The sequence below is a fragment of the Symphalangus syndactylus genome, chromosome 22, assembly GCF_028878055.3.
Source record: "Symphalangus syndactylus isolate Jambi chromosome 22, NHGRI_mSymSyn1-v2.1_pri, whole genome shotgun sequence".
Classification (NCBI taxonomy): Eukaryota; Metazoa; Chordata; class Mammalia; order Primates; family Hylobatidae; genus Symphalangus; species Symphalangus syndactylus.
In genome coordinates, this window is record NC_072444.2 from 22238865 (window position 1) to 22264387 (window position 25523).

General features: G+C 48.7%; 1 pseudogene; it reads left to right on the plus strand.

Annotated features, from left to right (window-relative positions):
- LOC129472611 (uncharacterized) overlaps positions 1–25523 on the plus strand; it is a 55922-nt pseudogene that overhangs the window by 6037 nt on the left and 24362 nt on the right.

The window sequence follows — 25523 nt, forward strand, 5'->3', positions numbered from 1 at the left end:
AGCAGGTGTCAGGGGACACCAGATGCTGCCCCCTCTCCAGGACTTGGCACTTTCTGAGCCTCCTCTACCCCCAAAACAAATCTGGACACAACCCAGGGCAAGAGGTAGGGAGGCCCTGATTAATTATGGCTAGATGTCTTTCCACCAGCCAAATGGGGACTTGAAATTCAATCTAGTTTTGAGAGTGGAAGTTGTGTTTCTTGCACATTTAGGATGTGACTGAAGGTCCTTCTGGTTTCCCTGCTGTTTCTCAAAGGGCTTTGTATGTCCTGCTCTGCTTTCTTACTCATTTCTACACAAAGGAAGGAGGTTACCAGGGTTCTTTAGGAGAAACAGATGAGGCAGAATCATAGAGCGGAGGTCACGATATTCCTCCTGCCCTTTCTGCATCCTCTTGTGAGCAGCCCACCAGTCTGTCCTTCCTACCATCCAATCTGTCCCAATCCCCTCCCCTGCAGAAAAGCCTCCCAGTATTGACATAGCAGAGTGGATGGTTCTTTGTACCTACTTCATAACGACCGTAAGCCCTCAACCAACAGTGTACCTGCTCTTACCCTACCTGTCACTGTGTGTACTTGGGTGGAAATTCAGTATTACACAATGTTGTCTGGGTAGCAGTTGTCTTTGTTGTAACTCTTTGAGATCTTTAGATTAGAGTTTTGCAGTTTTGGCACTATTGATATTCGGGTGGGCAATTCTTTGTCGTGGGAGACTGTCTGGTGCATTGCAGGATGCCAAACAGCTTCCCTGGCTCTACTCTCCAGATGCCAGTAGCACCCCTTTCCCCAGCTGTGACAAAATGTCTCCAGACATTGCCAACTGTTTCCCCTGATGGCAGAGGAATCAGCCCCAGTTAATAATGGTTGCTTAGCTGGGTGCAGTGGCTCACGCCTGTAATCCCAGCACTTTGGGGGGCTGAGGCAGGCAGATCACTTGAGGCCAGGGATTGAAGACCAGCATGGGCATGGTGAAACCTAGTCTCTACAAAAAATACAAAAACTAGCTGGGTGTGGTAGCAGGTGCCTGTAGTCCCAGCTACTTGGGAAACTGAGGTGAGAGGATGGCTTGAAGTTGGGAGGTTGAGGCTGTAGCGAGCTGAGATGGCGCCACTGCACTCCAGCCTGGGTGATAGAGTGAGACCCTGCCTAAAAAATAAAAACCAACCAACCAAACAAAAGAACTGTTACTTAAAACATTGAACACAGGATCCCCGGCATATGGCTTTTGCTCTGGAATTGATGTCCAGGAGGATAGAAAGCAAAATTTAGTCAGAAAATCGGTGGCCTTGAGGTCAGAAGACCTAGGTTCAAGCTCCAGTTCCATCACTTCCTTCTTGTGTGATTTTGAGCAAATCATATAGCTTTTCTGAGCTTCAGTTTCCCTATATGTGTATTGGGGAATAATAAATGAGGAGAGGGATTTTCATTTGTTTTGTTCGCTGCAGTACCCCCAATACCTAGAATAGTGCAGGGCACATAGAAAGTACTCAGTACAGATGGGTTGACTGAATAACTCTGGGTTGACTGAATAACTCTATCTCTGCTCTGCCTCCCCCACACCCAGGGCTTCTGCAGGGTTCAAATGAAAAAGTCTAAGAACTTCCATGACTGAGGGGTCACAGGAAATATTGCACCCCATTCAAACTCAGAAAACAACAGCCACTAGCTGACATTTTCTAAATTAATTTTATAAATCATAAAGATTCATACTAGCCAAAAACTGGGAACAAACCAAATGTCTTTCAATGGTAAATGGTTAAACTGTGGTGCATCTATACCATGGAATACTACACAGGAAAAAAAACCCCAAATCAGCCGGGCAGGGTGGCTCATGCCTGTAATCCCAATGCTTTGGGAGGTGGAGGAGGGTGGATGACTTGAGGTCAGGAGTTCGAGACCAGCCTGGCCAACGTGGCAAAACCCCATCTCTACTAAAAATACAAAAAAATTAGCTGGGCGTGGTGGTGCACACCTGTAATCCCAGCTTCTTGAGAGGCTGAGGCTTGAGAATCGCTTGAGCCTGGGAGGCAGAGGTTGCAGTGAGCTGAGATCATGCCGCTCCACTCCAGCCTGGGCAACAGAGCAAGACTCTGTCTCAAAAAACATAACAAATCCCCCAAATCATTGATATGTGCAACAACCTGGATGGATTTGAAGGGAATTATGCTAAGTAAAAAAACACCAATCTCAAAAGGTTACATACTCTCTGATTCCGTTTATATAATATTTTTGAAATAAACAAGTTATATAGATGAACATTGCCAGGGGTTGGGGATGAAGGTGGCCACAGTGTGGTCACCTGAGGAAGCTCAGGTTGATGGAGCAGTTCTGTATTTTTAAAAAATGTCTTATTTTTAATTTTATGGTTATATAATAGGTGTATATATTTATGGGGTACGTGAGATATGTTGATACATGCATACCATGTGTAATAATCACATGGTAAATGGGGTCTCTACCTCAAGCATGCATCATTTCTTTGTGTTATGAACATTCTAATTCTAATCTTTTAGTTATTTTAAAATGTACTATAAATTATTGTTGACTGTAGTCACGCTGTTGTGCTATCAAATACTCGATCTTAATCATTCATCTTATTCGTTCTAACTATATTTTTATACCCATTACCCACCCCACTTCCCCTTCACTCCCCATTACCCAGCCCAGTCTCTGGTAACCATCATTCTACCCTCTGTCTCTGTGAGTTCAATTGTTTTAATTTTTAGCTCCCACAAATGAGTGAGAACAGGTGAAGTTTGTCTTTCTGTGCCTCACTTATTTCACTTAACATAATGACTTCCAATTCCATCCAAAAACAGGCAAAGGCCAGGATATCATCCTCTTTTATGGCTGAGTAGTACTCCATTGTGTATATGTACCGCATGTTCTTTATCCATTAATCTGTTGATGGACACTGAGGTTGATTCTAAATCTTGGCTATTGTGAATAGTGCCTCAAAAAACAAGTGAGTGCAGATAATCAACTGATTTCCTTTCGTTTGTGTATATACCTAGGAGCGGAATTGCTGGATCATGTGGTAGCTCTAATTTTAGTTTTTTGAGGAACCTGCAAACTGTTCTCCATTGTGGCTATACTAATTTACATTCCTACCAACAGTGTATGAGGGTTCCCTTTTCTCCATATTCTCTCCTTAGTTTTGTGTTGTTTTTTGGCAGGGACGGGGACAGAGTCTTGCTCTATCCCCCAAGCTGGAGTGCAGTGGTGCAATCTCGACTCACTGCAAACTCTGCCTCCTGGATTCAAGTGATTCTTATGTCTCAGCCTCCTGAGTAGCTGGGATTACAGGCGTCTGCCACCATGCCCAGCTAATTTTTGTATTTTTAGTAGAGACAGAGTTTTGCCATGTTGGCCAGGCTGGTCTTGAACTCCTGAACTCTAGTGGTCCTCCCACCTTGGTCTCCCAAAGTGCTGGGATTACAGGCGTGAGCCACCACACCTGGCCCAGTTCTGTGTTTTGATTGTGGTGCTGATTACACAAACCTACACAAATGATAAAACTGTATAGAATCACACACACACAGGAATGTGATCTGCACAAATGATAAAACTGCATAGCATGACACACACATGAATATGGGTGAAGCATGAAACCAATGTTATAGAATAAGCTCTGTGGATTATACCAATGTCAGTTTCCTGGCTGTGATATTGCACTATAGCTATACAAGATGTTACCACTGGGGGAGGCTGGGTGAAGGGCACAGAAGATCTCCCTATATAACTTTTTCAATTTCCTTTGTATCTGTAATTACTTTAAAATAAAGACTTTTAACCCACATAATAAATCATACATAGGGAGATGGGCAAAAAATTATCAAAAGCATGTGCAGTGTTGAAAAAGTTAAATTCCCCAAATTACCAGAGGACGTTTGAGACTCAGACCACAAATGAAGCTGGCAGGAAATGGAACTAGTTTTCCATGACTCAGTCTAATTTATCTTATAAGCCTCCATTCTGCCAGGTGGTGGAAATGTTCCCCTCCCCCTTTGGCTGGAAAGGCATCTAAGTTCTGAGGGCCTTATGCAGTGCCAAAGGCCCCCCTAGGGGGACACCTGGTCCCTGTTCCCAGGCTGGCTGCCGGCCTTCGGTCTGTGCAAGCCCCTGCCAAGCTGTCCTTCACCCCAAACCCAACACCCTGCTGTGCCCGACGGAAACCTGGCAGGAAGACAAGCCACTTCCTGGTGTCCTGCAATTCAAATGCAGATCTCGTGTGTTTTGTTTGGCCCATAGAGTATTTTAAATCACTACTTGCCAATATTTGACATGCGGCATTTTCACATACGAGTGTAGATATCTGGGCTAGTCCTCTTTGCACACGTCCCCTGGGACAGCAATCAGCTGGACCTCACTGTGTGGCAGCTGCCCCTTGAACCTGGGCACGCCTCCTTGTGGGTTCATCACAGTCCCCATCATTTCTGACCCCTTCATTTGGCTGGATTCACTCTTTTTTTGTTTTGTTTTGAGATGGAGTCTCGCTCTGTCGCCCAGGCTGGAGTGCAGTGGCACGATTTCAGCTCACTGCAACCACTGCCTCCTGGGTTCAAGCGATTCTCCTGCTGCAGCCTCCTGAGTAGCTGGGACTACAGGCACGTGCCACCACACCCAGCTAATTTTTGTATTATTAGTACAAAATGGGGTTTCACCATGTTGGTCAGGCTTGTCTTGAATTCCTGACCTTGTGATCCACCAGGCTCGGCCTCCCAAAGTGCTGGGATTACAGGCGTGAGCCACCATGCCCAGCGTAGATTCACTCTTTTACAAAACCTACCTGGCAACATGGAAGCTTGAGGTGGCAGCCCTCACTTTTCCTCACTTCTGTCCCATTTGGGGTCTCTGGGGATCATTTTTCTCCTCCTGCTCCTTGCGGAGAAACGTTGCCGTGCTATCTCAGACCCACCTGCAGAGGGATGGCCCTTCTGTCTAGGGTCTTGCTGCCTCCTATGCCCACCCCGGGCCCCACACAGGAATGGGTCACCGTGGGACACGGCCCAGGGACCTCATTCTTGGTTTGCCTTGCTTGCTTTCAGACCTCTTCCTCCTGATACGGGAACTTTTATTTGATCTCAAGAGGCTAAGCCTTGCCGGTCTGGTGTCTGTGTCCCCTTCCCCGCAGTGCCACATCTGTTCCATCGTCTACCTACACCAGTCCTTTCTGTTTCTCCTCCACTTCTAGACTGTTGAAAATCAAAAACCAGGACTCTCTGATTCCCTTTTCCTGCTGTTCACCCCTTCCTGGAGGCAGTAAGCTAACAGCTGCCTGAATTTTAGGATGCTGGGACAATAGACAAAACTGGGAATGAAAAATGCATTGATTAATTCAAATACATCACCCTCATCATCTTTCTTCCCACGCCAGACACTGCACTAAGCACTTACACCCATTCTCTCCCGTTTCCACGTCAAAGAGGAAATGGGGCTCAGGGAGATTAGGTGCTGGCCCGAAGTTGACAGCTAGTGAGGGGGCAGAGCTGGTACTTGAACCCGGAGCCCATCCTCTTCACCACTCGCTTCCCACAAAGGCGTGGCTTTGTTTCACAGCCCCCCTTCTTGCTTCCCACACTCCAGGTCCCTACGCATCTCCACAGGGCAGGGACCAGTGGGAATCCTTACCTAGGTGACAGTGAAAGGCTACTGGTCTAGCTTTTCCTAAAGCCCACCTCTGAGGGTGGCTCACCCATCCCCAGCTGATTGGGGTGGATAGGGTTCCAGTTACTGACACTGTGAAATGTCCTGACCCTTGACACCCCTCCCTCAACCCCAGCAGGAGAGTCCAGCCAGCCGCAGCAGATAGATCAGCCCCCTGGAGAAGGTCAGGGTTCAAAATGGAAGGACAAGACCAGAGGCTGAGTCACAGCCTTGGAAAATCTAGTTACAGGGTCCCGGGAGAGGCTGGTGGCCGTCAGTTTGTAAATCGGCAATCCTCCCTGCAAACTGGACAAAGCCATTTCTCGGAAAATCCAATTAGAATTCAGAGCCTTGAGGGCCGCCCCAGATTCTCTGCTGCTCTGCAACCTGCAGAGCCTGGCCCAGCCGGCCCTTGGGCTGTCCCACATCAGAGGGCCCCGATAGCAACAGATGAGCTTGTTAGTCAGTGGCCCCCTGACAGCTGCTGTCTCTTTGTACTCGGTAGGAAAGCATTCCTTTGTCACCCCTGGTAGGCAGGAACACCTGATAAGCCATCTGTCTGGCCAGCCCTCTGTGCACCAGGGGGCTTTGCTTGGAGGCTGGTATTCCAGGCCCTGTGCAGCCTGCGGGGCTGGGAACAGTGGCTGAGTCAGTGCAGCCCCAGGCACAGACAGACACACTCTGATGTTTTCGGGTTCTCTTATGGGTGGTATTGTTGGACCCTTACACCTGGGACTGATTTGGATGGCGCTATTGACCTACTGACCCTTTATTTGACCAGAAAGGAGAATGTTTTTTTGTTTTGTTTTGTTTTGGGTTTGTTTTTTTTTTCTTTTTGAGATGGAGTCTTTCTGTCACCTAGGCTGGAGTGCAGTGGTACAATCTTGGCTCACTGCAACCTTTGCCTCCTGGATTCAAGCAATTCTCCTGCCTCAGCTTCCCAAGTAGCTGGGATTACAGGCATGTACCACAACACCCAGCTAATTTTTATATTTTTAGTAGAGACAAGGTTCCACCATATTGGCCAGGCTGGTCTCGAACTCCTGAGCTCAGGTGATCCACCTGCCTCGGCCTCCCAAAGTGCTGGGATTACAGGCATGAGCCACGGTGCCCAGCCAGAATTTTTTTTTTTTTAATTCAATGTAATTCAAAGTTTAAAAATTTGCACTAATTGGGAGTATGATATTGTCCTGTCAGAAGCATCAGTGTTTATTTCACCTTATATCACCTTTTAGCTAATACTGGTCACCATTCATAGTGCTGGTACTTACATGTTGAGTCATGCATATATGAGGCAGCCCAGCTTGGTGCTGAAGTGCATGGTCCTGTGGTTGAGCTGCCTGGGTTCACATCCCGGCTCTGCTGGTTGCTGACCGTGGGCCCTTGGGTGAGTTAGTTAACCTTTTGGAGCTTCAACTTCCTCATCTGTAAAATGGGTTAGTAATAGCCGTGACCAAGTAGATGTCTGTGAAATGCAGAAAGCAATGCTTGGCTCATGAAAAGTTGCTCTCTAAAAAGAAGCTTTAGGCTGGGCAGAGTGGCTCATGTCTGTAATCGCAGCACTTTGGGAGGCCGAGGTGGGTGAATCAGTTGAAGTCAGGAGTTCGAGACCAGCCTGGCCAACATGGTGAAACCCTGTCTCTACTAAAAATACAAAAATTAGCCGGGCGTGGTGGCAAGTGCCTGTAATCCCAGCTACTTGTCTCTACTAAAAATACAAAAATTAGCTGGGCGTGGTGGCGGGTGCCTGTAATCCCAGCTACTTGTCTCTACTAAAAATACAAAAATTAGCTGGGCGTGGTGGCAGGCACCTGTAATCCCAGCCACTCGGGAGGCTGGGGCAGGAGAATCATTTGAACCCGGGAGACAGAGGTTGCAGTGAGCCAAGATCACACCACTACACTCCAGCCTGGGCAACAGAACAAGACTGTGTATCAAATAAATAAGTAGGTAGATAGATAGATAGATAGATAGATAGATGGAAGTTTTTATTGTTGTTATTGGAGAAAAGCTCCCAACGTAAGCGAGACTGTTGTGAGTCAGGAAGAGGTTGGAGTGGTGAGGTTGCTGCTCTTGAGTGAGGGGTTGGGTTGTTGGTCTCAGCAGACCTGTGATTTGAGTGGCAAGGACACAGTCCTGGTAGTTGAACTAGACTCTCCGCTGTCTCTGCAGATGCTAGAGAATCAACCATGGAGGCTCTGTGGGATTCACCCAGAGAGGTGTCAAGGCCAAGAGGAGGGCACCAGGCTGAGATTTCCTCTCCATCACTCCTTGGATTATGAAGAACTGTGGGAGGAGACGGGCAAAGGATGAAGGAGGAGGCTACTTAGAGGCCTTAGCTCTCGGGAAGGGGGTGGGAAGATGGGGAGAGGTAGAAGATGAGGGGGGAGCCCAAGCAGCTCTGCCCTGTGTCCTCCTGGCTGCTGGGGCCCCAGTTGCATAGGAGGAGGAAGCCACGGCCAGATGTGCTGAGTTAATGACCTTGTGGGCTGCCAGGGGAGGTGGGAGCCGCCACCCAGTCTTGTGGAAATTCCCTGATAATGGGTGGCTGAGAACCTCTGTGTGCTGGAACCGTCCTCTGGTTCTAGGCCTTTTTCTTATTTTTTGTTTCTTCTTTTTTCTTGATGCATAATTTATGTTCAGTGAGGTGCAAAAATCTCAGGTGGATGGCTTGATGAATTTTTTTTTTTGTTTTTTGAGATGGAGTTTTGCTCTTGTTGCCCAGGCTAGAGTGTAATGGTGCAATCTTGGCTCACTGCAACCTCTGCCTCCCAGGTTCAAGCGATTCTCTTGCCTCAGCCTTCCAAGTAGCTGGAATTACAGGCGTGTGCCACCACGCCTGCCTAGTTTTTGTATTTTTAGTAGAGACAGGGTTTCACCCTGTTGGCTAGGCTGGTCTGGAACCCCTGTCCCCAGGTGATACACCCATCTCAGCGTCCCAAAATGCTGGGATTACAGGCGTGAGCCACCATGCCCGGCCAGTGAATTTTTACATATGTATATGCTCATGTAGCCACTGCCTGGATCAAAATCAAGAGCATTCCCTGACCCAAGGAAGGTTCCCCTTGTATCCTCTTCCAGTCAAAACCCCTAAAAATAACCTCAACTTGAACCTTCATCACCATAAATTAATTTTGCCTATTTTTGAACTTCAAATAAGTAGAAATCATGCAGTATGTATTCTTTTGTGTCTAGCTTCTTTCATCATCGAGTCTGGGAGATCCAGCCAGCGTGTTGTGTATAGCTGTATTCTTCTTCTTCATTGCTGTGTAATACTCCATTGTACGAATATACCATAGTTTATATTTTCATTCTCCCATTGATGAGCTTTAGGGTTGTTTCTAGTTTGGGGCTACTATGAATAAAACAGCTATGATCATTTTTACACACGGTTTTGGTACCCAGAAGCATTCATTTCTGCCAGGCATGCACACCAGAGTGTTTCCAAGCCTTGTAGTCATTCTACTTGAAAATGCTCCAAGATAAGGGAAAAGGGAACTAGTGTGTGTCCCTCACCTCGCCACCCCATACCCACTCTAGACCAGGCTCTGGGCTCCAGGCATGGGAGCTGAGAGGCAGAAAGAAGAGAGAGGGCACCACGCCACAGCAGCCACATTCAGAAGAAGATGTAAAAACCCCTCTTGCCAGGTGGGTGTGGTGGCTCAGCCAGTAATTCCAACACTTTGGGAGGCCAAGGTGGGTGGATCACCTGAGGTCAGGAGTTCAAGACCAGTCTGGCCAACATGGCGAAACCCCGTCTCTACTAAAAATACAAAAAATTAGCCGGACGTGTTGGCGGGCCCCTGTGGTCCCAGCTACTCGGGAGGCTGAGGCAGGAGAATGGCATAAACCCGGGAGGCAGAGCTTGCAGTGAGGCCAGATCGCGCCACTGCACTCCAGCCTGGGCGACAGAGCAAGATTCCGTCTCAAAAAAAAAAAAAAAAAAGATAACAACAATAATAATAATGACAGCCAGCATTAACACAGTGCTTGCTCTGGTCTCAGCAGCAGGAAGGCTGGAAAACATCTGAGACCTGGGCCAGATGCGCCTGTCAAGGTGTCTTAGGAAACCTTACTTTGGGTGTGCAGTTGGGCTGAGAAAGCAGTGATATCCAATCTTGTCCACATGTTAGGAGCTTCTTTTAAAGAATAACTATGGGACCCACCTCAGACCAATTGAATACGAACCTTCTTGGGGTGGAGAGGAACTGTAACATTAGAGTTTTTAAACTCTCCAGGTACTTCAAACATGCCTTGGCTCTGTATATTAGTCCGTTCTCATGCTGCTATAAGGACATACCCAAGACTGGGTAATTTATAAAGGAAAGAGGTTTAATTGACTCACAGCACAGCATGGCTGGGGAGGCCTCAGGAAACTTACAATCATGGCAGAAGGGGAAGCAAACACGTCCTTCTTCACAGGGTGGCAGGAAGAAGAAGAATGAGAGCTGAGCGAAGGGAAAAGACCCTTATAAAACCATCAGATCTCATGAAAACTTACTATCATAAGAATGGTATGGGGGAAACCGCTCCCATGATTCAATTACCTCCCACTGGGTCCCTCCCATGGCACGGGGATTATGGAAGCTACAATTCTAGTTGAGATTTGGGTGGGGACACAGCCAAACCCTATCACTCTGGTACTAAAAACCGGCTAGCTCATTGTGGCTGGGGTGTGCCCTCTGCAGTTTCAGCAACCACCCAGGTGATTCTCCTGCTCATTTATAGCTTGAGGGTCTCTGCACAAGGGCCTTACTTCCCATAATTGCTTGGCACCCTGGGGTCAACAGATAAGGCTGGTCCTGACCAGAAGTGACCTGCTGGTCACCTGAGATCACCTGCTGGTCACCTGAGGGCTGAAAGAATAAACATCTCAGGCACCTCGTGACCATTCTGCAGGGGGAACTTGATGCAAGGTCTCTTGTATGAGTCTAAGAATCTTTAAAATTGCCCTGATCGCTTTAGAAAGACCCCAGTCTTATTTCTTGATTCTCATTTTCCTGTGAAATTAGTGGTATCTTTCATTCCTGGAGGAAAAAAACTAGTCCTTGCCCCTTGTGTTAAAAATTATTTCTCTCCTCCCAGGTATGCAGTTCTACAGACAAATGGAGATTCTTTAATAGCAGGGCTGCCTGGGGAGAAAAAGTTATTCTGGTCTTATTTACCCAATGGCATTTCAATTGACAATGCATGTGGAATGCCCTGATTATAATATTCAGGGACTTTTTGTGGGTGCTGGCCAGTCCACACCAGAGCCGGTTACATTTCAAAAGTTTCTTGATAGGTGGGTGCCTGGGAATTAAAATATATTTTCTTGGCCTGGTGTGGCTGGTCACGCCTGTAACCTCACATTTTGGGAGGCCGAGAGGGGAGGATAGCTTGAAGCCAGGAGTTTGAGACCAGCCTGGACATAGAAAGACCCCATCTCTACAAATGTGTGTGTGTGTGTGTATATATATATATATATATTTTTTTTTTCTTCTTATAGTGACAGTGTTAGCAAAACCAAGGTGGTTTTCCAACTTAGCCCACAAATATCTATTCAACTCATATCATTGCAGAAGGTAGCCCAGGCGCGGTGGCTTATGCCTGTAATCTGAGCACTTTGGGAGGTCAAAGCAGTGGATCACCTGAGGTCAGGAATTCGGAACCAGTCTGGCCAACATGGTGAAACCCCGTCTCTACTAAAAATACAACAATTAGCTGGGCGTGGTGGCATGTGCCTGTAATCCCAGCTACTTGGGAGGCTGAGGCAGGAGAATCGCTTCAACCCGGGAGGCAGAGGTTGCAGTGAGCGGAGATCTCATCACTGCTCTCCAGCCTGGGTGACAGACCAAGACTCTGTCTTGGAAAAAAAAAAAAAGTACTATCACAACATGAATAACTTTTCACTTATGTAACTCATCTAAGATTTTAGATGGGAAAATGTAAAAACCGATTCCGGAGTTAATAGGACTTGTGTTGTTGGAAAAATGTTCACATCTCCCTCTTAACCCAAATGTTGGCCCCGAGTGTCTGTGTCTGGGTGCTGTGCTGTGAGGGCTGGGGGTCACCATCCTGGGCAACAGCTTCGTGCAGACACCTGCTCAGCCAGGCCAGAGGTCCCAGCAGCCAAGCAGCTGCTGTTTCTCAATCTGGTCCCTGCCCAGACCAAAGCAAGGACAAGAGAGGGAACAGGTGCCCTTGGGAGATGCAGTTGAGAACAGGGATGTGCTTAGCTGGGGCTGCACCCTGACAGGCACAAACTTGCTTTGAGATATTGCATTTTATCTTGAACAAATTCATGCCACCTTTGCATTCTACCCAACAAAACTCTCACATTTGCGGGGCACAGTGGCACACGCCTATAGTCCTAGCTACGCAGAAGGCTGAGGCGGGAGGATTCCTTGAGCCCAGGAGTTCAAATCTAGCCTGGACAACATAGGAAGGCCTTGTTTCTAGAAAAAAACAAACCAAAACGATTTGCTTTATTATATACAACTTAACCCTTCTGTGCCTCAGTTTCTGCATCTGTAAAAGAGTGAAAATAGCAACACCTGCCTTGTAGGGTTGCTGTGAGGACCGAATACATTTCATTATATTTAAAGAACTTAGAATAATACCTGCCACTTAGTAAGCACTACACAAGGTTAACTATTACTATTATCAATGTTACTATTATTCATCTCATTAACTTACTAGTTGTCTTGAATCAGTTGCATGGGGGTGGCCCCTACTCTGGTTTTCAACACACTCTTAAGAGCCAGCTGCACACTCTTGGGGAGGAAGGGCAATGCTTCTGTAAATTGTGGTTCCCTTGGCATATTAGTTATCTATTCCCATGTTACAAATTATGCCAAAACTTAGTGGTTCTGTGAAAAACAGTAGTATTATTTCATAGGTTCTGTGAGTCAGGATGAAAGCTGGTGCTCCTGATTCAAGGTCTGGCACAGGCTGCAGTCAAGATGCCAGATGGGCTGCATTATCCCGAGGGTCAACTGGGGAGGGACCTGCTTCCAGGCTCACCCACGTGGTTGTTGGTAGAACTCAGCTCCTTGCAGGCTGTTGACCAGAGACCACTTTAGTTCCTGGTCAAATGGGTTGCTTTATGGGATTGCTTACAACTTGGCAGTTGGCCTTAACAATGCAAGCAAATAAGGAGACACACACACACACACACACACAGAGTGAGAGAGAGAGAGAGGGAGCACGCCCACACATACCCAAGAAAGATGGAGGTCACAATCTTTCATAACCTAATCTCAGGAGTGACAGCCCATCATTTTTACTGGATTCTATTCTTAGAAGCAAGACATGATCAAGGAGAGGGGACTTCACAAAAGGTGGGGTCATTGGGAGCCATTTAGAAGCTGCCTGCTCTGTTGGGGGCACAACACCTTGAGATCATGGGCATTAGAAAGAACCAAGTTTGATGCCAACTTTTAAAAAATTTTATTATTGGATCTTGAATTCCTAGCCTCAAGTGATCCTCCTGCCTTGGCCTCCCAAAGTGCTGGGATTACAGGCGTGAACTGCCATGTCTGGCCCAATGTGAGCTGTTTCTCTTACCTAGTGTTAAAATAAAATGGGAGGCCATTAGGCTGAGGTGGTTCCCATGCCCTGGGATTCTATATAAACAAGGTGAAGCTTAACCTTAGCCAATCATAAAAGACCAGCTAAGCATTAATTACATAATCAGGAACTTTCCACCAGGATCATCTAAATAAGGCAACTGCCCAAACCTTAACCAATCAAATAATTTCTTTATTTCCCACATTCCTTATTTATCTGATTCTCCTCATTTACTCTATCAAAGCCCTCCCTTCAAACTCCTCTGGAGGAGCCCTGAACCACCTTCAGTTTGGTGCTGCCCAGTTCATGAATTGCTGTTTGCTCAAATACACTCTTTAACTTTTTAACATGCCACCATTTATCTTTTAACACCAGCAGTGTGAGTTCCACACGTTGCTCTATCCCACCCAGCCTCGCCCCTGAGGATCAAATGTTACCTACCTTGATGAGCCACCTTGCCCAGTGTGTGAGTTTCCCGTGGCTGCTGTAGGAGTTTGCCACAAACTTGGTGGCTTATTCTTGCACGGTTCTGTGGCCAGAAATATGACATGGGACTCACTGGGCTAAAATCAAGGTGTCAGCAGGGCTGTGTCCCTTTCGGGAGGCTCTAGGGAGAATCCGTTTCCTTGTCCTTTCCAGCACTGAGAGGCTGCCGGCACTCCTTGACCTGTGGCGCCTTCCTCCATCTTCACAGCCAGGAATGGAAGTTGAGTCTTTCTCACATTGCATCGTTCTGACCTTTTCAGTAGTCACACTTACCTCTGACCCACTTCTTTCTCCTCCTTCACCCAGCGTTAAGGTTCCCTGTGGCTACATAGGGCCCCCTGGATAATCTAATCTAGATATTCTTCCTATTTTTAGGTCAGCTGATGAGCAGCACTCATCTCACCTGCAACCTTAGCTCCCTCTGCCATGTAAAGTATCACCATCAAGGGTTCTAGGAACCAGAGTATGGGCCTCTGGGTACCCATCATTCTGGTGACCATGGAGTCCTTCCTTGAATCAGTTTTCATGTGACCCAAGGGCCTCCCCTTTCCCACAGGCCACACCTGGCTGCCTGATTGTCCCTGGCGGGGGGGGGGGTCCTGGCACCCAGAGGAGGAGACGCTCCCCACATGCCCAGGGGCCAGGAGGAAGGCTCATTAATTGTGTAGGAACATGAAGAGGAGGCAGGCAGCTGGACAAAGTGATGTTCAGGGTCTTGCTTCGAGGTTCCCACATGTGTGTCTGACTCCCTGAGGCTGCCCACGTGGTCCTGTGGTTCTACTCCAGGAGGCCACCTGCCTGCCACCCCTCAGAGGAAGGGAAAAAGCTGCCGTTTCACGTTGGAGCTGCATGCACAGAGGAAGACCTCGTGCCTGGCATCAGGCCATTCCTCAGCTCATCTCCTGCTGGCTGGTCTATCATCTTCACAGTGTACTGGCTCAGGATCTGGGCCTCCTGGCTGGAAGGGAATCTGAGTGGCTTAACAGGTTTTATTTGTCCTGAGGCCAGCTTTCAAATTTTGCTGACCCCACTGATGTTTCAGGCATCCTGTGGAGGAAAGAAAAACAAAAGCCATTTCCCTACCAAAAGCCACCCTTTGGGATTGCAGAGAGCTAGCAGGGATGGTGGGGGGCCCTGCCCACCTGAAACTTTGTCTACTGGGCCTAGGCTGCTTTGGTCCTTCTTGAGCTGTGCTGGGCTGGGCTGGTGAGGGGCGTATTGTCCTGCCATCTAGTGGCGAGTTCTGGGACTGCGAGCTATAATGGCCCAGGCGCTGCCTATAGTGGAGCCATACATCCCAGCGCGGTTGGTCCCAAGCCCCTGGTCATGCCACAGAATCACCAAAGGAAGTTTAAAAACTACGTAGGCTCCAGACTCACCCCACACCTAGTGAATCAGAAATCCAGAGGCCTGGAAATAAGCATTTTAGCTTTAGCATATAGATTCCTTAAGGCCTATCTCAAAACCCTAAATTATTGGCTTTGGAGTAAGACCTAGAAATTGGAACTTGTAACAAGAGTACTCCAGTGACTCTCGTGAGCAGCTTGACTTGAACACCACCGATTCAGCTGCCCACAAGATAAATGAGGCAACTGTGGGATGTAAATTATTTTAAAAGCTGATACAATATTCGATCGTATTACTAGGAGCATAAAGTCCAGGTTAAGGGAGGATAGCAGTTAAAAACATCTGGGTTCGAATCCTACTTTTGATACTACTAGTTATGTGACCCGGCGCCAGTGTCTTAACTTTTTCCTGCCTCTGTAAAGTGGGGATAAGAGTACCTATCTGCCAGGATTACAGCAAGGACTCAATTAGATCTCGTGTAAAGGGCACGGGGCCTGACCCTTGGGAATTGGGCCCTTCATTACAATTCCACTGCTTGGGTGTATTTGGGAGCACGGTGTCCTTATTCAGTGATGTATTTATGAGAGGATTGTCCAGAGAAGGAGGAGATGGAAGGGGAGACCATGGAAGAAGGACAAGGGGCTTGGAGAAGGCTTGAGGGTCTGTAATGGGGTTAGGGGAAGGAGATGTTTGGGGAGGGAGGCATTTATGCCTTAAAAAAATTATGCCTTAAAATAAATAACAGGCCAGGCGTGGTGGCTCACGCCTGTAATCCCAGCACTTTGGGAGTCCGGGGCGGGCAGATCACCTGAGGTCAGGAGTTCGAGAGCAGCCTGGCCAACATGGCGAAACCCTGTCTCTACTAAAACTACAAAAATTAGCCGGGCATGGTGGCGGGCTCCTGTAATCCCAGCTACTCAGGAGGCTGAGGCATGAGAATCACTTGAACCCAGGAGGCGGAGCTTGCAGTGAGCCAAGATCATGCCACTGTACTCCAGCCTGGGTGACAGAGCAAGACTCTGTCTCCCCAAAACAAAACAAATAACAGAGGGTCAACGTGGAAGAGGGACCAGGAGGCAGAGTGATAAGAAGTCCCCATGAGCAACTGGAACTAAGAAGGGCACAGGCAGACTCATGGTACAGTGAGCTCACAGCCACAGGAGGCTGCAGGCCAATGCTGCATGAGAAATCTGTTGGATGCCATAAAGCAGTGGTTCCCGACTGTGGCACTTATGTCCCTCATGGAGTGTAACCTGATTTGGGGGACATGCAGATGAGCATTTGCAGGAATATTTATTTGTATATTTATGTGCATACTTGGCACATAGAGGCACACATATCCGTACCCACATCTATGTATTAGAAAAAAGAGCCAGCGTCTTAGGCCTGTGGTTACACAGACACAGGCAGTGATGTCAGGTCTGGCCCGATTTAAAATAGGCAGCTATTATGCCAATAATAGTAGAGCTGGTTGTGGATGTGGTTGGAATAGTCAGGGTGGTCTTGGGGAACCCAGCCATAGAGGAACTTTCTGCTTGGGTTTGGAGACTGATGTCAGTGACATGGACTGGCTTTCCCGTGAGTGAGGACTCCACCCCGGGGCCTTCACTCTTGTGTCACCAAGAGGGTGTCTGCAAAGTTGCCATTTTTAGCAAGCCAGTCTGAAGCCTCTGGTGACCTCGATGCTGGAGTTCGTTGGGTTAAGTGACCACAAAACCAAATGAACCCGCCCACCCCTAACACGCGTCTCCTGGACTCTTTCACTCTTGCTTTGTGTTTCTTTTCTTCACAGCACCTGCTGACATGATATCTATGTATTTGTGCCTTATTTCAGGCCAGAGATTGTTTTGTCAGTAGATCTATTTCACACAGTGCTGGCATAAGGCACACACCCAGCAAGTGTTTGTTGAATGAATAAATGATAGAGCAACTTTGTTAAGACTTGCTCCAGTTGTTTGGGGACACCAGTTGCATGCCCATCTATCTCTGAGAGGCTCTTGGAAGAGCATCTTGCAGCAAGTGTACCAGGGCTCTGTGCTGTCAGGGTGGTGTTGGCTCCATCTTCCTGGCTCTGGGTTGATCTCTATCCTGAGCTAGAACCGGAGTCGTCCCGGAGAAGAGACTGGCCAGAAAAGAGCCCTGTGGAAACCCTGTGAAGAAACCAAAAGAGGGGCGATGGTCCTGGGGTGTCCAGATGGTGGCATGGCAGTGAGGAGACACAGAGCCATAACTTGCCCACAAAAGCAGCCTGGCTTCTGACTCTGCAACTGTCACAGGCTCAAGGGGACGGCATTGTAACCAAAATGCAGATTCAGTTGCTTGCCACTTGCAGAGTCTGATTAACAAGAGATAGGTCTGGTATAAAGAAAGTGACTTTTTATTCCAAAGCTAGCATAGGGAAAGAAGTACAGGCTTCCTGCCTTAAGGGTTCCACCTTGCCTCTGGAGCAGAAGGGGAGTGTTTTTAAAAGGGGCCTACACAGGGGTGGAAGTGAGCGGTGGCCGGCAGCGGCGGGGGCGGGGGTGGCGGTGGTCCACATGCTACCTTGATGACTTATTTACAGGGACTCGAGTTGGCATCTTCATGGGCATACTCTGGGTCACCAATCAACTGTTATCTATCAAGGAAACCTCCTGGTGGGTGAGAGTTTCACTTTGGAGCTTCTAAGCACAGGTTAGGTGAACTTGCCCTGTAGGGAGCTTGCGGTGTAGAGGAGGTAAAAGGCTATAACTGCATTTCTAAAAAGCTAAGTAGGAAGTGGAGAACGGGGAGAAATGGGGAAAAGAAGAGAAAATAATAAAGAATAATAGTAACTCCTTGTCTTTTTCCTGGAAAAATGGGGGCACTTTGTTACTCATCTCTAGCAGCAAGACTGGGTCAATTAAAAAAACAGAAGAATTTAGGATTCTTTCATGCTTCCAAGTTGTTCTGTGTAATGCAGATAGAGTCCTTAAAATGCAGGCGAGAGTTGTGTGTGTGCATGTGTGTGGTATGTAGTTGCTGAGAGAAAGGGTGGGAGTCACCTCAGTGTCAAGGCCAGTGGACAGTAGGTCATTTACCTGGGAATCTTCTCCAGTCAAGCATGTGGAATCCAATTCTAGTTGTCTTTAGCTGGTGATGGGGGTAGTGTGTGAGACTCTTACGCGCTGAATTGCACGCCCTCAAAATTCAGATGTGGAATACCTAAGGGTGTATTTGGAGATCAGGTCTTTAAAGATGTAATTAAATTCAAATGAGGTCACATGGGTGGGCCCTAATCCAACATGACTACTGCCCTATAAGAAGAGGCGATTTGGACACACACATACATAGAGAGGCAACCATGGATGGACCACAAGGAGAAGATGGCCGTTTGCAAACCGAGGAGAGGGGCCTCAGAAGAAGCCAACCCTGCTGGCACCCTGAGGTTGGATTTCCAGCCTTCAGGACCATGGGCGAGTCCATGTCTGTTGTGCAAGCGCTGTGGCCTGTGCCACTTGATTATGGCAGCCCTAGCAAACTAAGTCACAGAGAAATGGGAATGGTAGGGTGGTGGTGGTTAGTGCATCACAACCAAACCGCAGAAAGCAGGGGTGGACGTGGCCTTGGAGACGACTGGATCTGAGAATAGATCAATTGTCCTTTCCCCCCGCCCCCATCTAGGCATCCGACTCTGGGTGGGCCCCATTCTCTAGGCATCTCCTTGTGGGTGGGATGCAGCAGGCTGCAGCTCTGGGACTTGTCATACAGCTTAAGATCCAAAAGAAAGCAGCAGCTCACCTCCACCTGCAATTCGGAGCCCTGTCGGGAAGGGTTCTGATTTTCACCTCTCAGGTTTGGAGTCTACTCCTGGACCTTTCATCATGGGCCAGGGCTGCAGGGCTGGATTGGTCCAGCCAGGATCCTGAGACCTCCCTGAAGGCGGGGTTGGGGGTGAGGTGGGGGCAGCAGGATCCTAAGGGCACCAAGATCAGCAGCACCCCCACCTCCAATGACTTCACGGAGTGGGGGCGGAACAGTTCCCGGAGGCCAGCCAATCAATCGGGAGGTCTCTGCAGGGATGCTTTTCCCTCTCTATCCTGATTGGTTCCCACCCAGGAATTTCCCATCAAATCCAAACCACAAGGCGAGAGGCGGACCCCCACTGGGAGGTCCCGGGCCGCGCCTGGGGCACAGGCAGGGGGGTCCCTGTGAGTGTGTGGAGTGGTGGTGGCTGGCGACGGCCATGTGGCGTCATGGTGATGGGAGGGTATCCATTCTTTTTCTTCCTTCTCTAGGACTTGAGGTGGGGCATGGAAGAACAGGGGCTTTTCCTGGTTTGTCCACCCGGCCCAGACCTCCACTCCTCACCCAACCTACCACTTCAGAGCCAGAAAAAGACCTCAGAGAACATCTGCTCCAACTCCACCGAGGCTCAGACAGGGTAAGGAGTTGGCCCCACGTCACACAGCCTGGTGTATGTGGCAGAGCCTGGGTGACAGACAGTCAGCCCCACCAGGTCTTTCAGCTCCAACCTTGGTTAGAAGGGGCGGAAGGCTAGCATACCCAGCTGCTGCCAGACACCGCCACTAATGAGCTGTATTAGCGGCAGGGCCCAAATCACTTGACCAGTTTGGACGTGGGCAAGTTTCCAAAATGTCCTGGTTGTTTCCTATTGTCTATTTTTTAAAAATGATGGCCTGTAATCCCAGCACTTTGGGAGGCCGAGGTGGGTAGATCACCTGAGGTCATGAGTTCAAGACCAGCCTGATCAATATGGTGAAACCCCGTCTCTACTAAAAATACAAAAACTAGCTGGGCATGGTGTCGTGCGTTTGTGGTCACAGCTACTTGGGAGGCTGAGACAGAAGAATTGTTTGAACCTGGGAGGCGGAGGTTGCAGTGAGCTGAGACTGCACCACTGCACTCCAGCTGGGGCGCCCGAACAAGACTCTGTCTCAAAAAAATAAATAAATAAAAATAAATAAAATAAAAAAATTTTAAAAAAGGTGGTGATGATGCAGGTATGGTCCAAGATTAGCTATTCTAAGTACTCACCGAACCAGATCTTTCTAAGTCCCTAAATTATTACCTTGTTTTAAGTCAGGAGCTCATGGGGCTGATGGGGCTGTCTTTACCCTTTAAACCTATAATTTACAGAGCAGTATTCTTCTAGGCAGAGGGGGCGGATCCAGCTTCCAATCATGTAGTACTTAATAATGAGGAGGCCTTTTCCTCCCTGGGGACATCTGGCTTCAGGAAATTTTACTGTAAACAGCTGGGTGTGACCAGCAGCTTTAGGGCCAAGGCTGTAATGGCCCAGTGGGTTCGAGCCCAGACTCTGCAGAGAACCAGTCTGCTGAGGCTGAGGTCCTGCTGCCACTCACTAGGGTGGGACACTGGAAAATCTATGGAACACTCCGTGCCTCAGTTTCCCATCTGACCAACGAGGAAAACAACACTTACCCGAGATTGTTGTGGAGACTAAATGAGCAAAAACGCAGCCGTGATTCTCAATCAGGGATGATTTTGTTCCCCCGGGGACATTTGGCAATGTCTGGAGAAATTTTGAGTTGTCATGACTGGGTAGATGGATGTTGTTACTGGCATCTAGTGAGTAGAGGCCGGGGATACTGCTAAACATCCTATAAGAATGATCTGGGCTTGGTGCGATGGCTCATGCCTGTAATCCCAGCACTTTGAGAGGCCAAGGTAGGACGATTGCCTGAGCGCAGGAGTTCGAGACCAACCTGGGCAACAAAGAGAGATCCTGTCTCTACAAAAATTAAAACAAAACAAGACAAAACAAAAACTGGCCCAGAATGTCAGTAGTGCTCACTGAGAAATGCTGGCATAAAGGACAGTGTGATGCTCCAATCAGTATTGGTGCTTATTAGTCCTCAGTTCAAGGTTGGATGTCCCTGAATTCTCAGTTCTGTTTCTGGCACTTATGTGAGCTGCTGGGTGCTTGGTCTTAAGTTTTTTCCCCTGTCTGAATATCAGGGGGCTCCTCTCCCCGGAGTCTGCCTGCCCAGCCCCACCTGCAGGAGAGAGGAAGCCTGTATTGGGAAAGAGGAGGCTCCTGCCAGGCCACTTTAGAGGATCCGCTGGCTTGGCAAGTCCTAAGAGCCGCGGGGCGCTCTTGGGCTGCTGTTCTCTCACCCCTTAAGAGCTGGAAAATCAGTGCATGCGTTGTGTCCTCAGGCCATGAGGCCTGGGTGGGCTGACTCCACCCTCGGTCAGCTTGCAATCCTATCCAAGCCAATGGGATTCCACCCTGAGACTTTGCTAGAACCGCCTGGCAGGAGGGTCTCTCTTGTGCAGGGGTTGCTGGCTGAGACAGTGTTTGTCTTGTGGCCATTTTGCCAACAAATGGGGACAATCTGTCTGAGAATTAACTGGTATAGAGGAGAGCAAACCCAAGAGGTGAAGAAGGCTGAGTGTCTTGAAAGCATCATCGGACACCCTGGCGCCAGCTGTGTCCAAAGCCAGCTGTTGACCTTGACTGTTCTTTACATATGCCGCTTCATTCCCATTTACTGACTTTTCAAACCATTTTTTGAGTGGGGTTTCAGTCACTGGTCACTGGCTGTATCAGACCATTCTTTTTTTTTTTTTTTTTTTTTGAGACAGAGTCTCGCTCTGTCGCCCGGGCTGGAGTGCAGTGGCGCAATCTCGGCTCACTGCAAGCTCCGCCTCCCGGGTTCACGCCATTCTCCTGCCTCAGCCTCCGAGTAGCTGGGACTACAGGCGCCCGCCACCACGCCCGGCTAATTTTTTGTATTTTTTAGTAGAGACGGGGTTTCACCGTGGTCTCGATCTCCTGACCTCGTGATCCGCCCGCCTCGGCCTCCCAAAGTGCTGGGATTACAAGCGTGAGCCACCGCGCCCAGCCTGTATTAGACCATTCTTGCACTGCTATAAAGAAATCGCTGACACTGGGTAACTTATAAGAAAAGAAGTCTAATTGGCTCATGGTTCTGCAGGCTGTACAGGAAGCATGGTGCCAGCATCCCCTTCTAGGGAGGCCTCAAGAAGCTTCCAATCATGGCGGAAGGCAAAAGGAGATGCCTTCTTCCTACTTTCTCTCTCTTGCTCCTGCTTTTACCATGTAATGTGGTGGAAGGCACATCACATGGTAAAAGCAGGAGCAAGAGAGAGACAGTAGGAAGAAGATGCCAGCATTTACAACAACCAGATCTCGCGAGAACTCACTCACTGTCACGAGGCTAGCACCAAGAGGATGGTGCTAAACCACTCATTAGAAATCGGCCTCCATGCAGAGCTTGCAGTGAGCCAAGATCATGCCATTGCACCCCAGCCTGGGCAACAGAGCGAGACTCCATCTCAAAAAAAAAAAAAAAAAAGAAATTGGCCTCCGTGATCCAATCACTTCCTACCAGACCTCACCTCCAACACTGGGGATTACAATTCTACATGAGATTTGGGCAGGGACAAATACTCGAACTTTATCACTGGCTCATATAGAAATTCTACCTGCCCTATGGTCTTTTGTTTTTCTATCTATGTTTTCCTGGAGCCTTAATTTTTTTTTTCCCTCCTTAGCCAGATTGGAAGTTTCTTGAGGGCAGGGCTTGTATAGTAAACTCAATCCCCTCTGGATGCTACGAGGCAGCACAGTTCAGTGGAACTTTCTGTGACAATGAGGATGTTCTGTATCTGCCTGTTTGGTACAGCAGCCACCCACTAGCCACATGTAGCTATAGAGCACCTGAAATGTGGCTAGTGTGACTAAGGAATGGAGTTTTAAATTCTAATTTAATTTTAATTCATAATTTGATTAAATACATGTGGCCTGTGGCTGCCATATTGGCCGGCACAGCAGGGTAGCGTCTTGCATGAGCAGCTGTTGCTCTGTGAATTTTTATATATTTATCCGTTCATTTGCTTAACAGACAACAAGAGTGTGCTGGACACCGGGAAATGTGGTCCAGGAGCAGTCACAGTCCCTACAGACCTCCCACACATTACCGTAATGCAAAGGTGAGAATGTGGAATGTCTCAGAGGAGACCCAGATTACAGCCTCTGGAATTCAGCGGAGATCCCTTGTGGTCCAGAGAGGTGTTGCGGGGAGGGGGGTGGGACCACATAAGACTCCTCAAAGGCAATTAGTCAAACACTGAGATGAACTGATCCATCTGCGCTCTGCTGAGGATCCCTTCTGGGATGTAAGTCCTCATCCGAGAGGCAGCCGGAGGGGACAGGGCCCGGCAGAATACGGTTAATGCAGCCAAAGTTCAAGTTCTGGCTCTATTAGCAGTGAACACTTGGGAGAGCTCCTTCACTCGCTGACTCTCATCAGTAAAATAGTAATAGCATGGACCCCTCCAGATGGTTTTAGGATTAAAAGAGATACTTGTGCAAAGCCTCAGCATACAGTAAGTGGTTGCAACAAACATATGCATAGAATCTTAGCTGCCAATTATTATGAGGACTCAGCCCACTCCTCCTGGTGGGGGCACTGTGAGGCTTAGAGAGACTCAGGGAGACCCAGCCCCTCACCTGCATCCCACACAAGGCTCTGCCCTTCCCTGGGGGCTGGGTCTTCCTTTCTTGACTCCCCTCAATGCCAGGGCTGCCTGGGGTGCCGGAGATCAACCACAGAAAGAAGCCCTGACTGGTTCAAGTGAATTGAGGGGAGTTGGGCGTTTCTCACCGGTTCGATGAAGCTCCTTTCCAGCTTCCTTCCCTGCCACTGGGAATCAGCGGCACAACTTGCAACCAGCATGGCTGAAAACAGGCATCTTGGGCAGATTCTACCTGACACCTTAGTTGGCAGCCAATCAGCTGTGCCCTGGCTATCCTAGTGCCACCTCATGGGCCCTTTGGATTGGGCTGTGGCCTGATAAATCTAATTTAGCTGTGAGCCAGAGCAAAGGGAAAGAGCGAACTGTTTGCAGAAGATGGGGCCTCATGTCCAGGTGTAGCACTTAAGAAGTACAAATTGCATCCAGGATGACACAGATGCAAGGGAGCCAGGTCGAGGGTCCTGGGAGGAGGCAGAGGCCCAGCAGAGGATATGCTGCCTGGCGCCCCTTCTTTACCCTCAGGAGATGAGCCCCTAACCCCCAGCACTCCAGCCTCAGGGGGTTCTTTGTAGCCATGGGGCTCTGCCCCTCTTGCCATAGGACCTTTGCACACACTGCCCAGGCTGTCTAGAATCCTCTCCACCTGCTGAACTCTCCTCCACCCAGGCCTCATCTTTTCTTTTCTACATTAAATCCCCCATGTGAAAAGATATGAAAAGCCCTCTGACTACCAGCTACCTCTGCTGTCAAGACTTAACTACAGTTGGCTGGGTGCGGTGGCTCACACCTGTAACCCCAGCACTCTGGGAGGCCAATGTTGAGGGGGATTGCTTGAGCTCAGGAGTTCAAGATCAGCCTGGCAACATAGTGAAACCTCTACAAAAACAAATTAATCGGGTGTGGTGACATGACTGTAGTCCCAGCTACTCGGGAGGCTGAGGTGGGAGGATTGCTTGAGCCTAGGAGATTGAGGCTGCAGTGAGCTATGATCCTGCTACTGCACTCCAGCCTGGGCGACAGAGCAAGACTTCATCTCAAAAAAAAAAAAAAAAAAAAAAAAAAAAAAAAGACTTAGACCACAATGACATTTGGTGGAGTATTTAATTCGTGTCTGTCTTTCCCACCAAGAGGGTAGTGGTTGGGCAGGATTTTTTCACCATTACGTCCTCAGCATCTAGCTCAGGGACTGCCTGCCTGCCTGCCTGGGATGGTCTTCCCCCAGATCTTTGCAGGGCTGGCTCCTCAGAATTTAGGTCTCAGCTCAAAATACTTGAAGTCCTGATCACACTTGTCACTATCCGAAATCAATCACCCTGGCCACTGGTGTGTTTCTTATCTCCTTTCATGACCTGTGTAAGTTCTGCCACTAGATTCCCACCACTAAGGACCAGCCCTGGCTCCCAGGCAGATTGAATAATACAACATCTGTGGTCAGCCTAGAGAAACTGGCCAGCCCCAGTCTATCTCTCAGCGTCTTCTAACTTTTCTTGTCTCCTCTCCATTTAATACACGCTTCCAGAGTGCTCAGCCCTTAACGACGTGAGCAACGGGCAGCACGTCCGGCTGGGTTCCTGCCCCACGAGAAGCACACAGCCTGGTTTGGGGAGTTGGGGCTCCATCAGGGCTCTTTGGATACCTGAGTGGAGCCCACAGACCAGCCCCCACCTTGTGTGGTTGGGGCTTTGCTAGGAAGGCCCGTCTGTGCACCATGACCTTGGAACTCGACATGAGATCCCTGGACCGGCAGCAGCACCTGGACGCTTGTTGGAAATGCCGATCTCAGGTGAGACTCCCGAATTCCCACATCTGCACCTGCACCTGCACTCCCAAAATACCTCCCCACCCGGTGATCCGAGGCCATGGGGCGGTCTGAGGGGCACTGTGCTGGGGCGTCCCCCACTAGAGATCCAGTCTGGCAATCTGAAGATGTAAGTGCCCCCAGGAGGAGTGACGGAGTGACACAAATGACACAAGGGGAGGGGACTT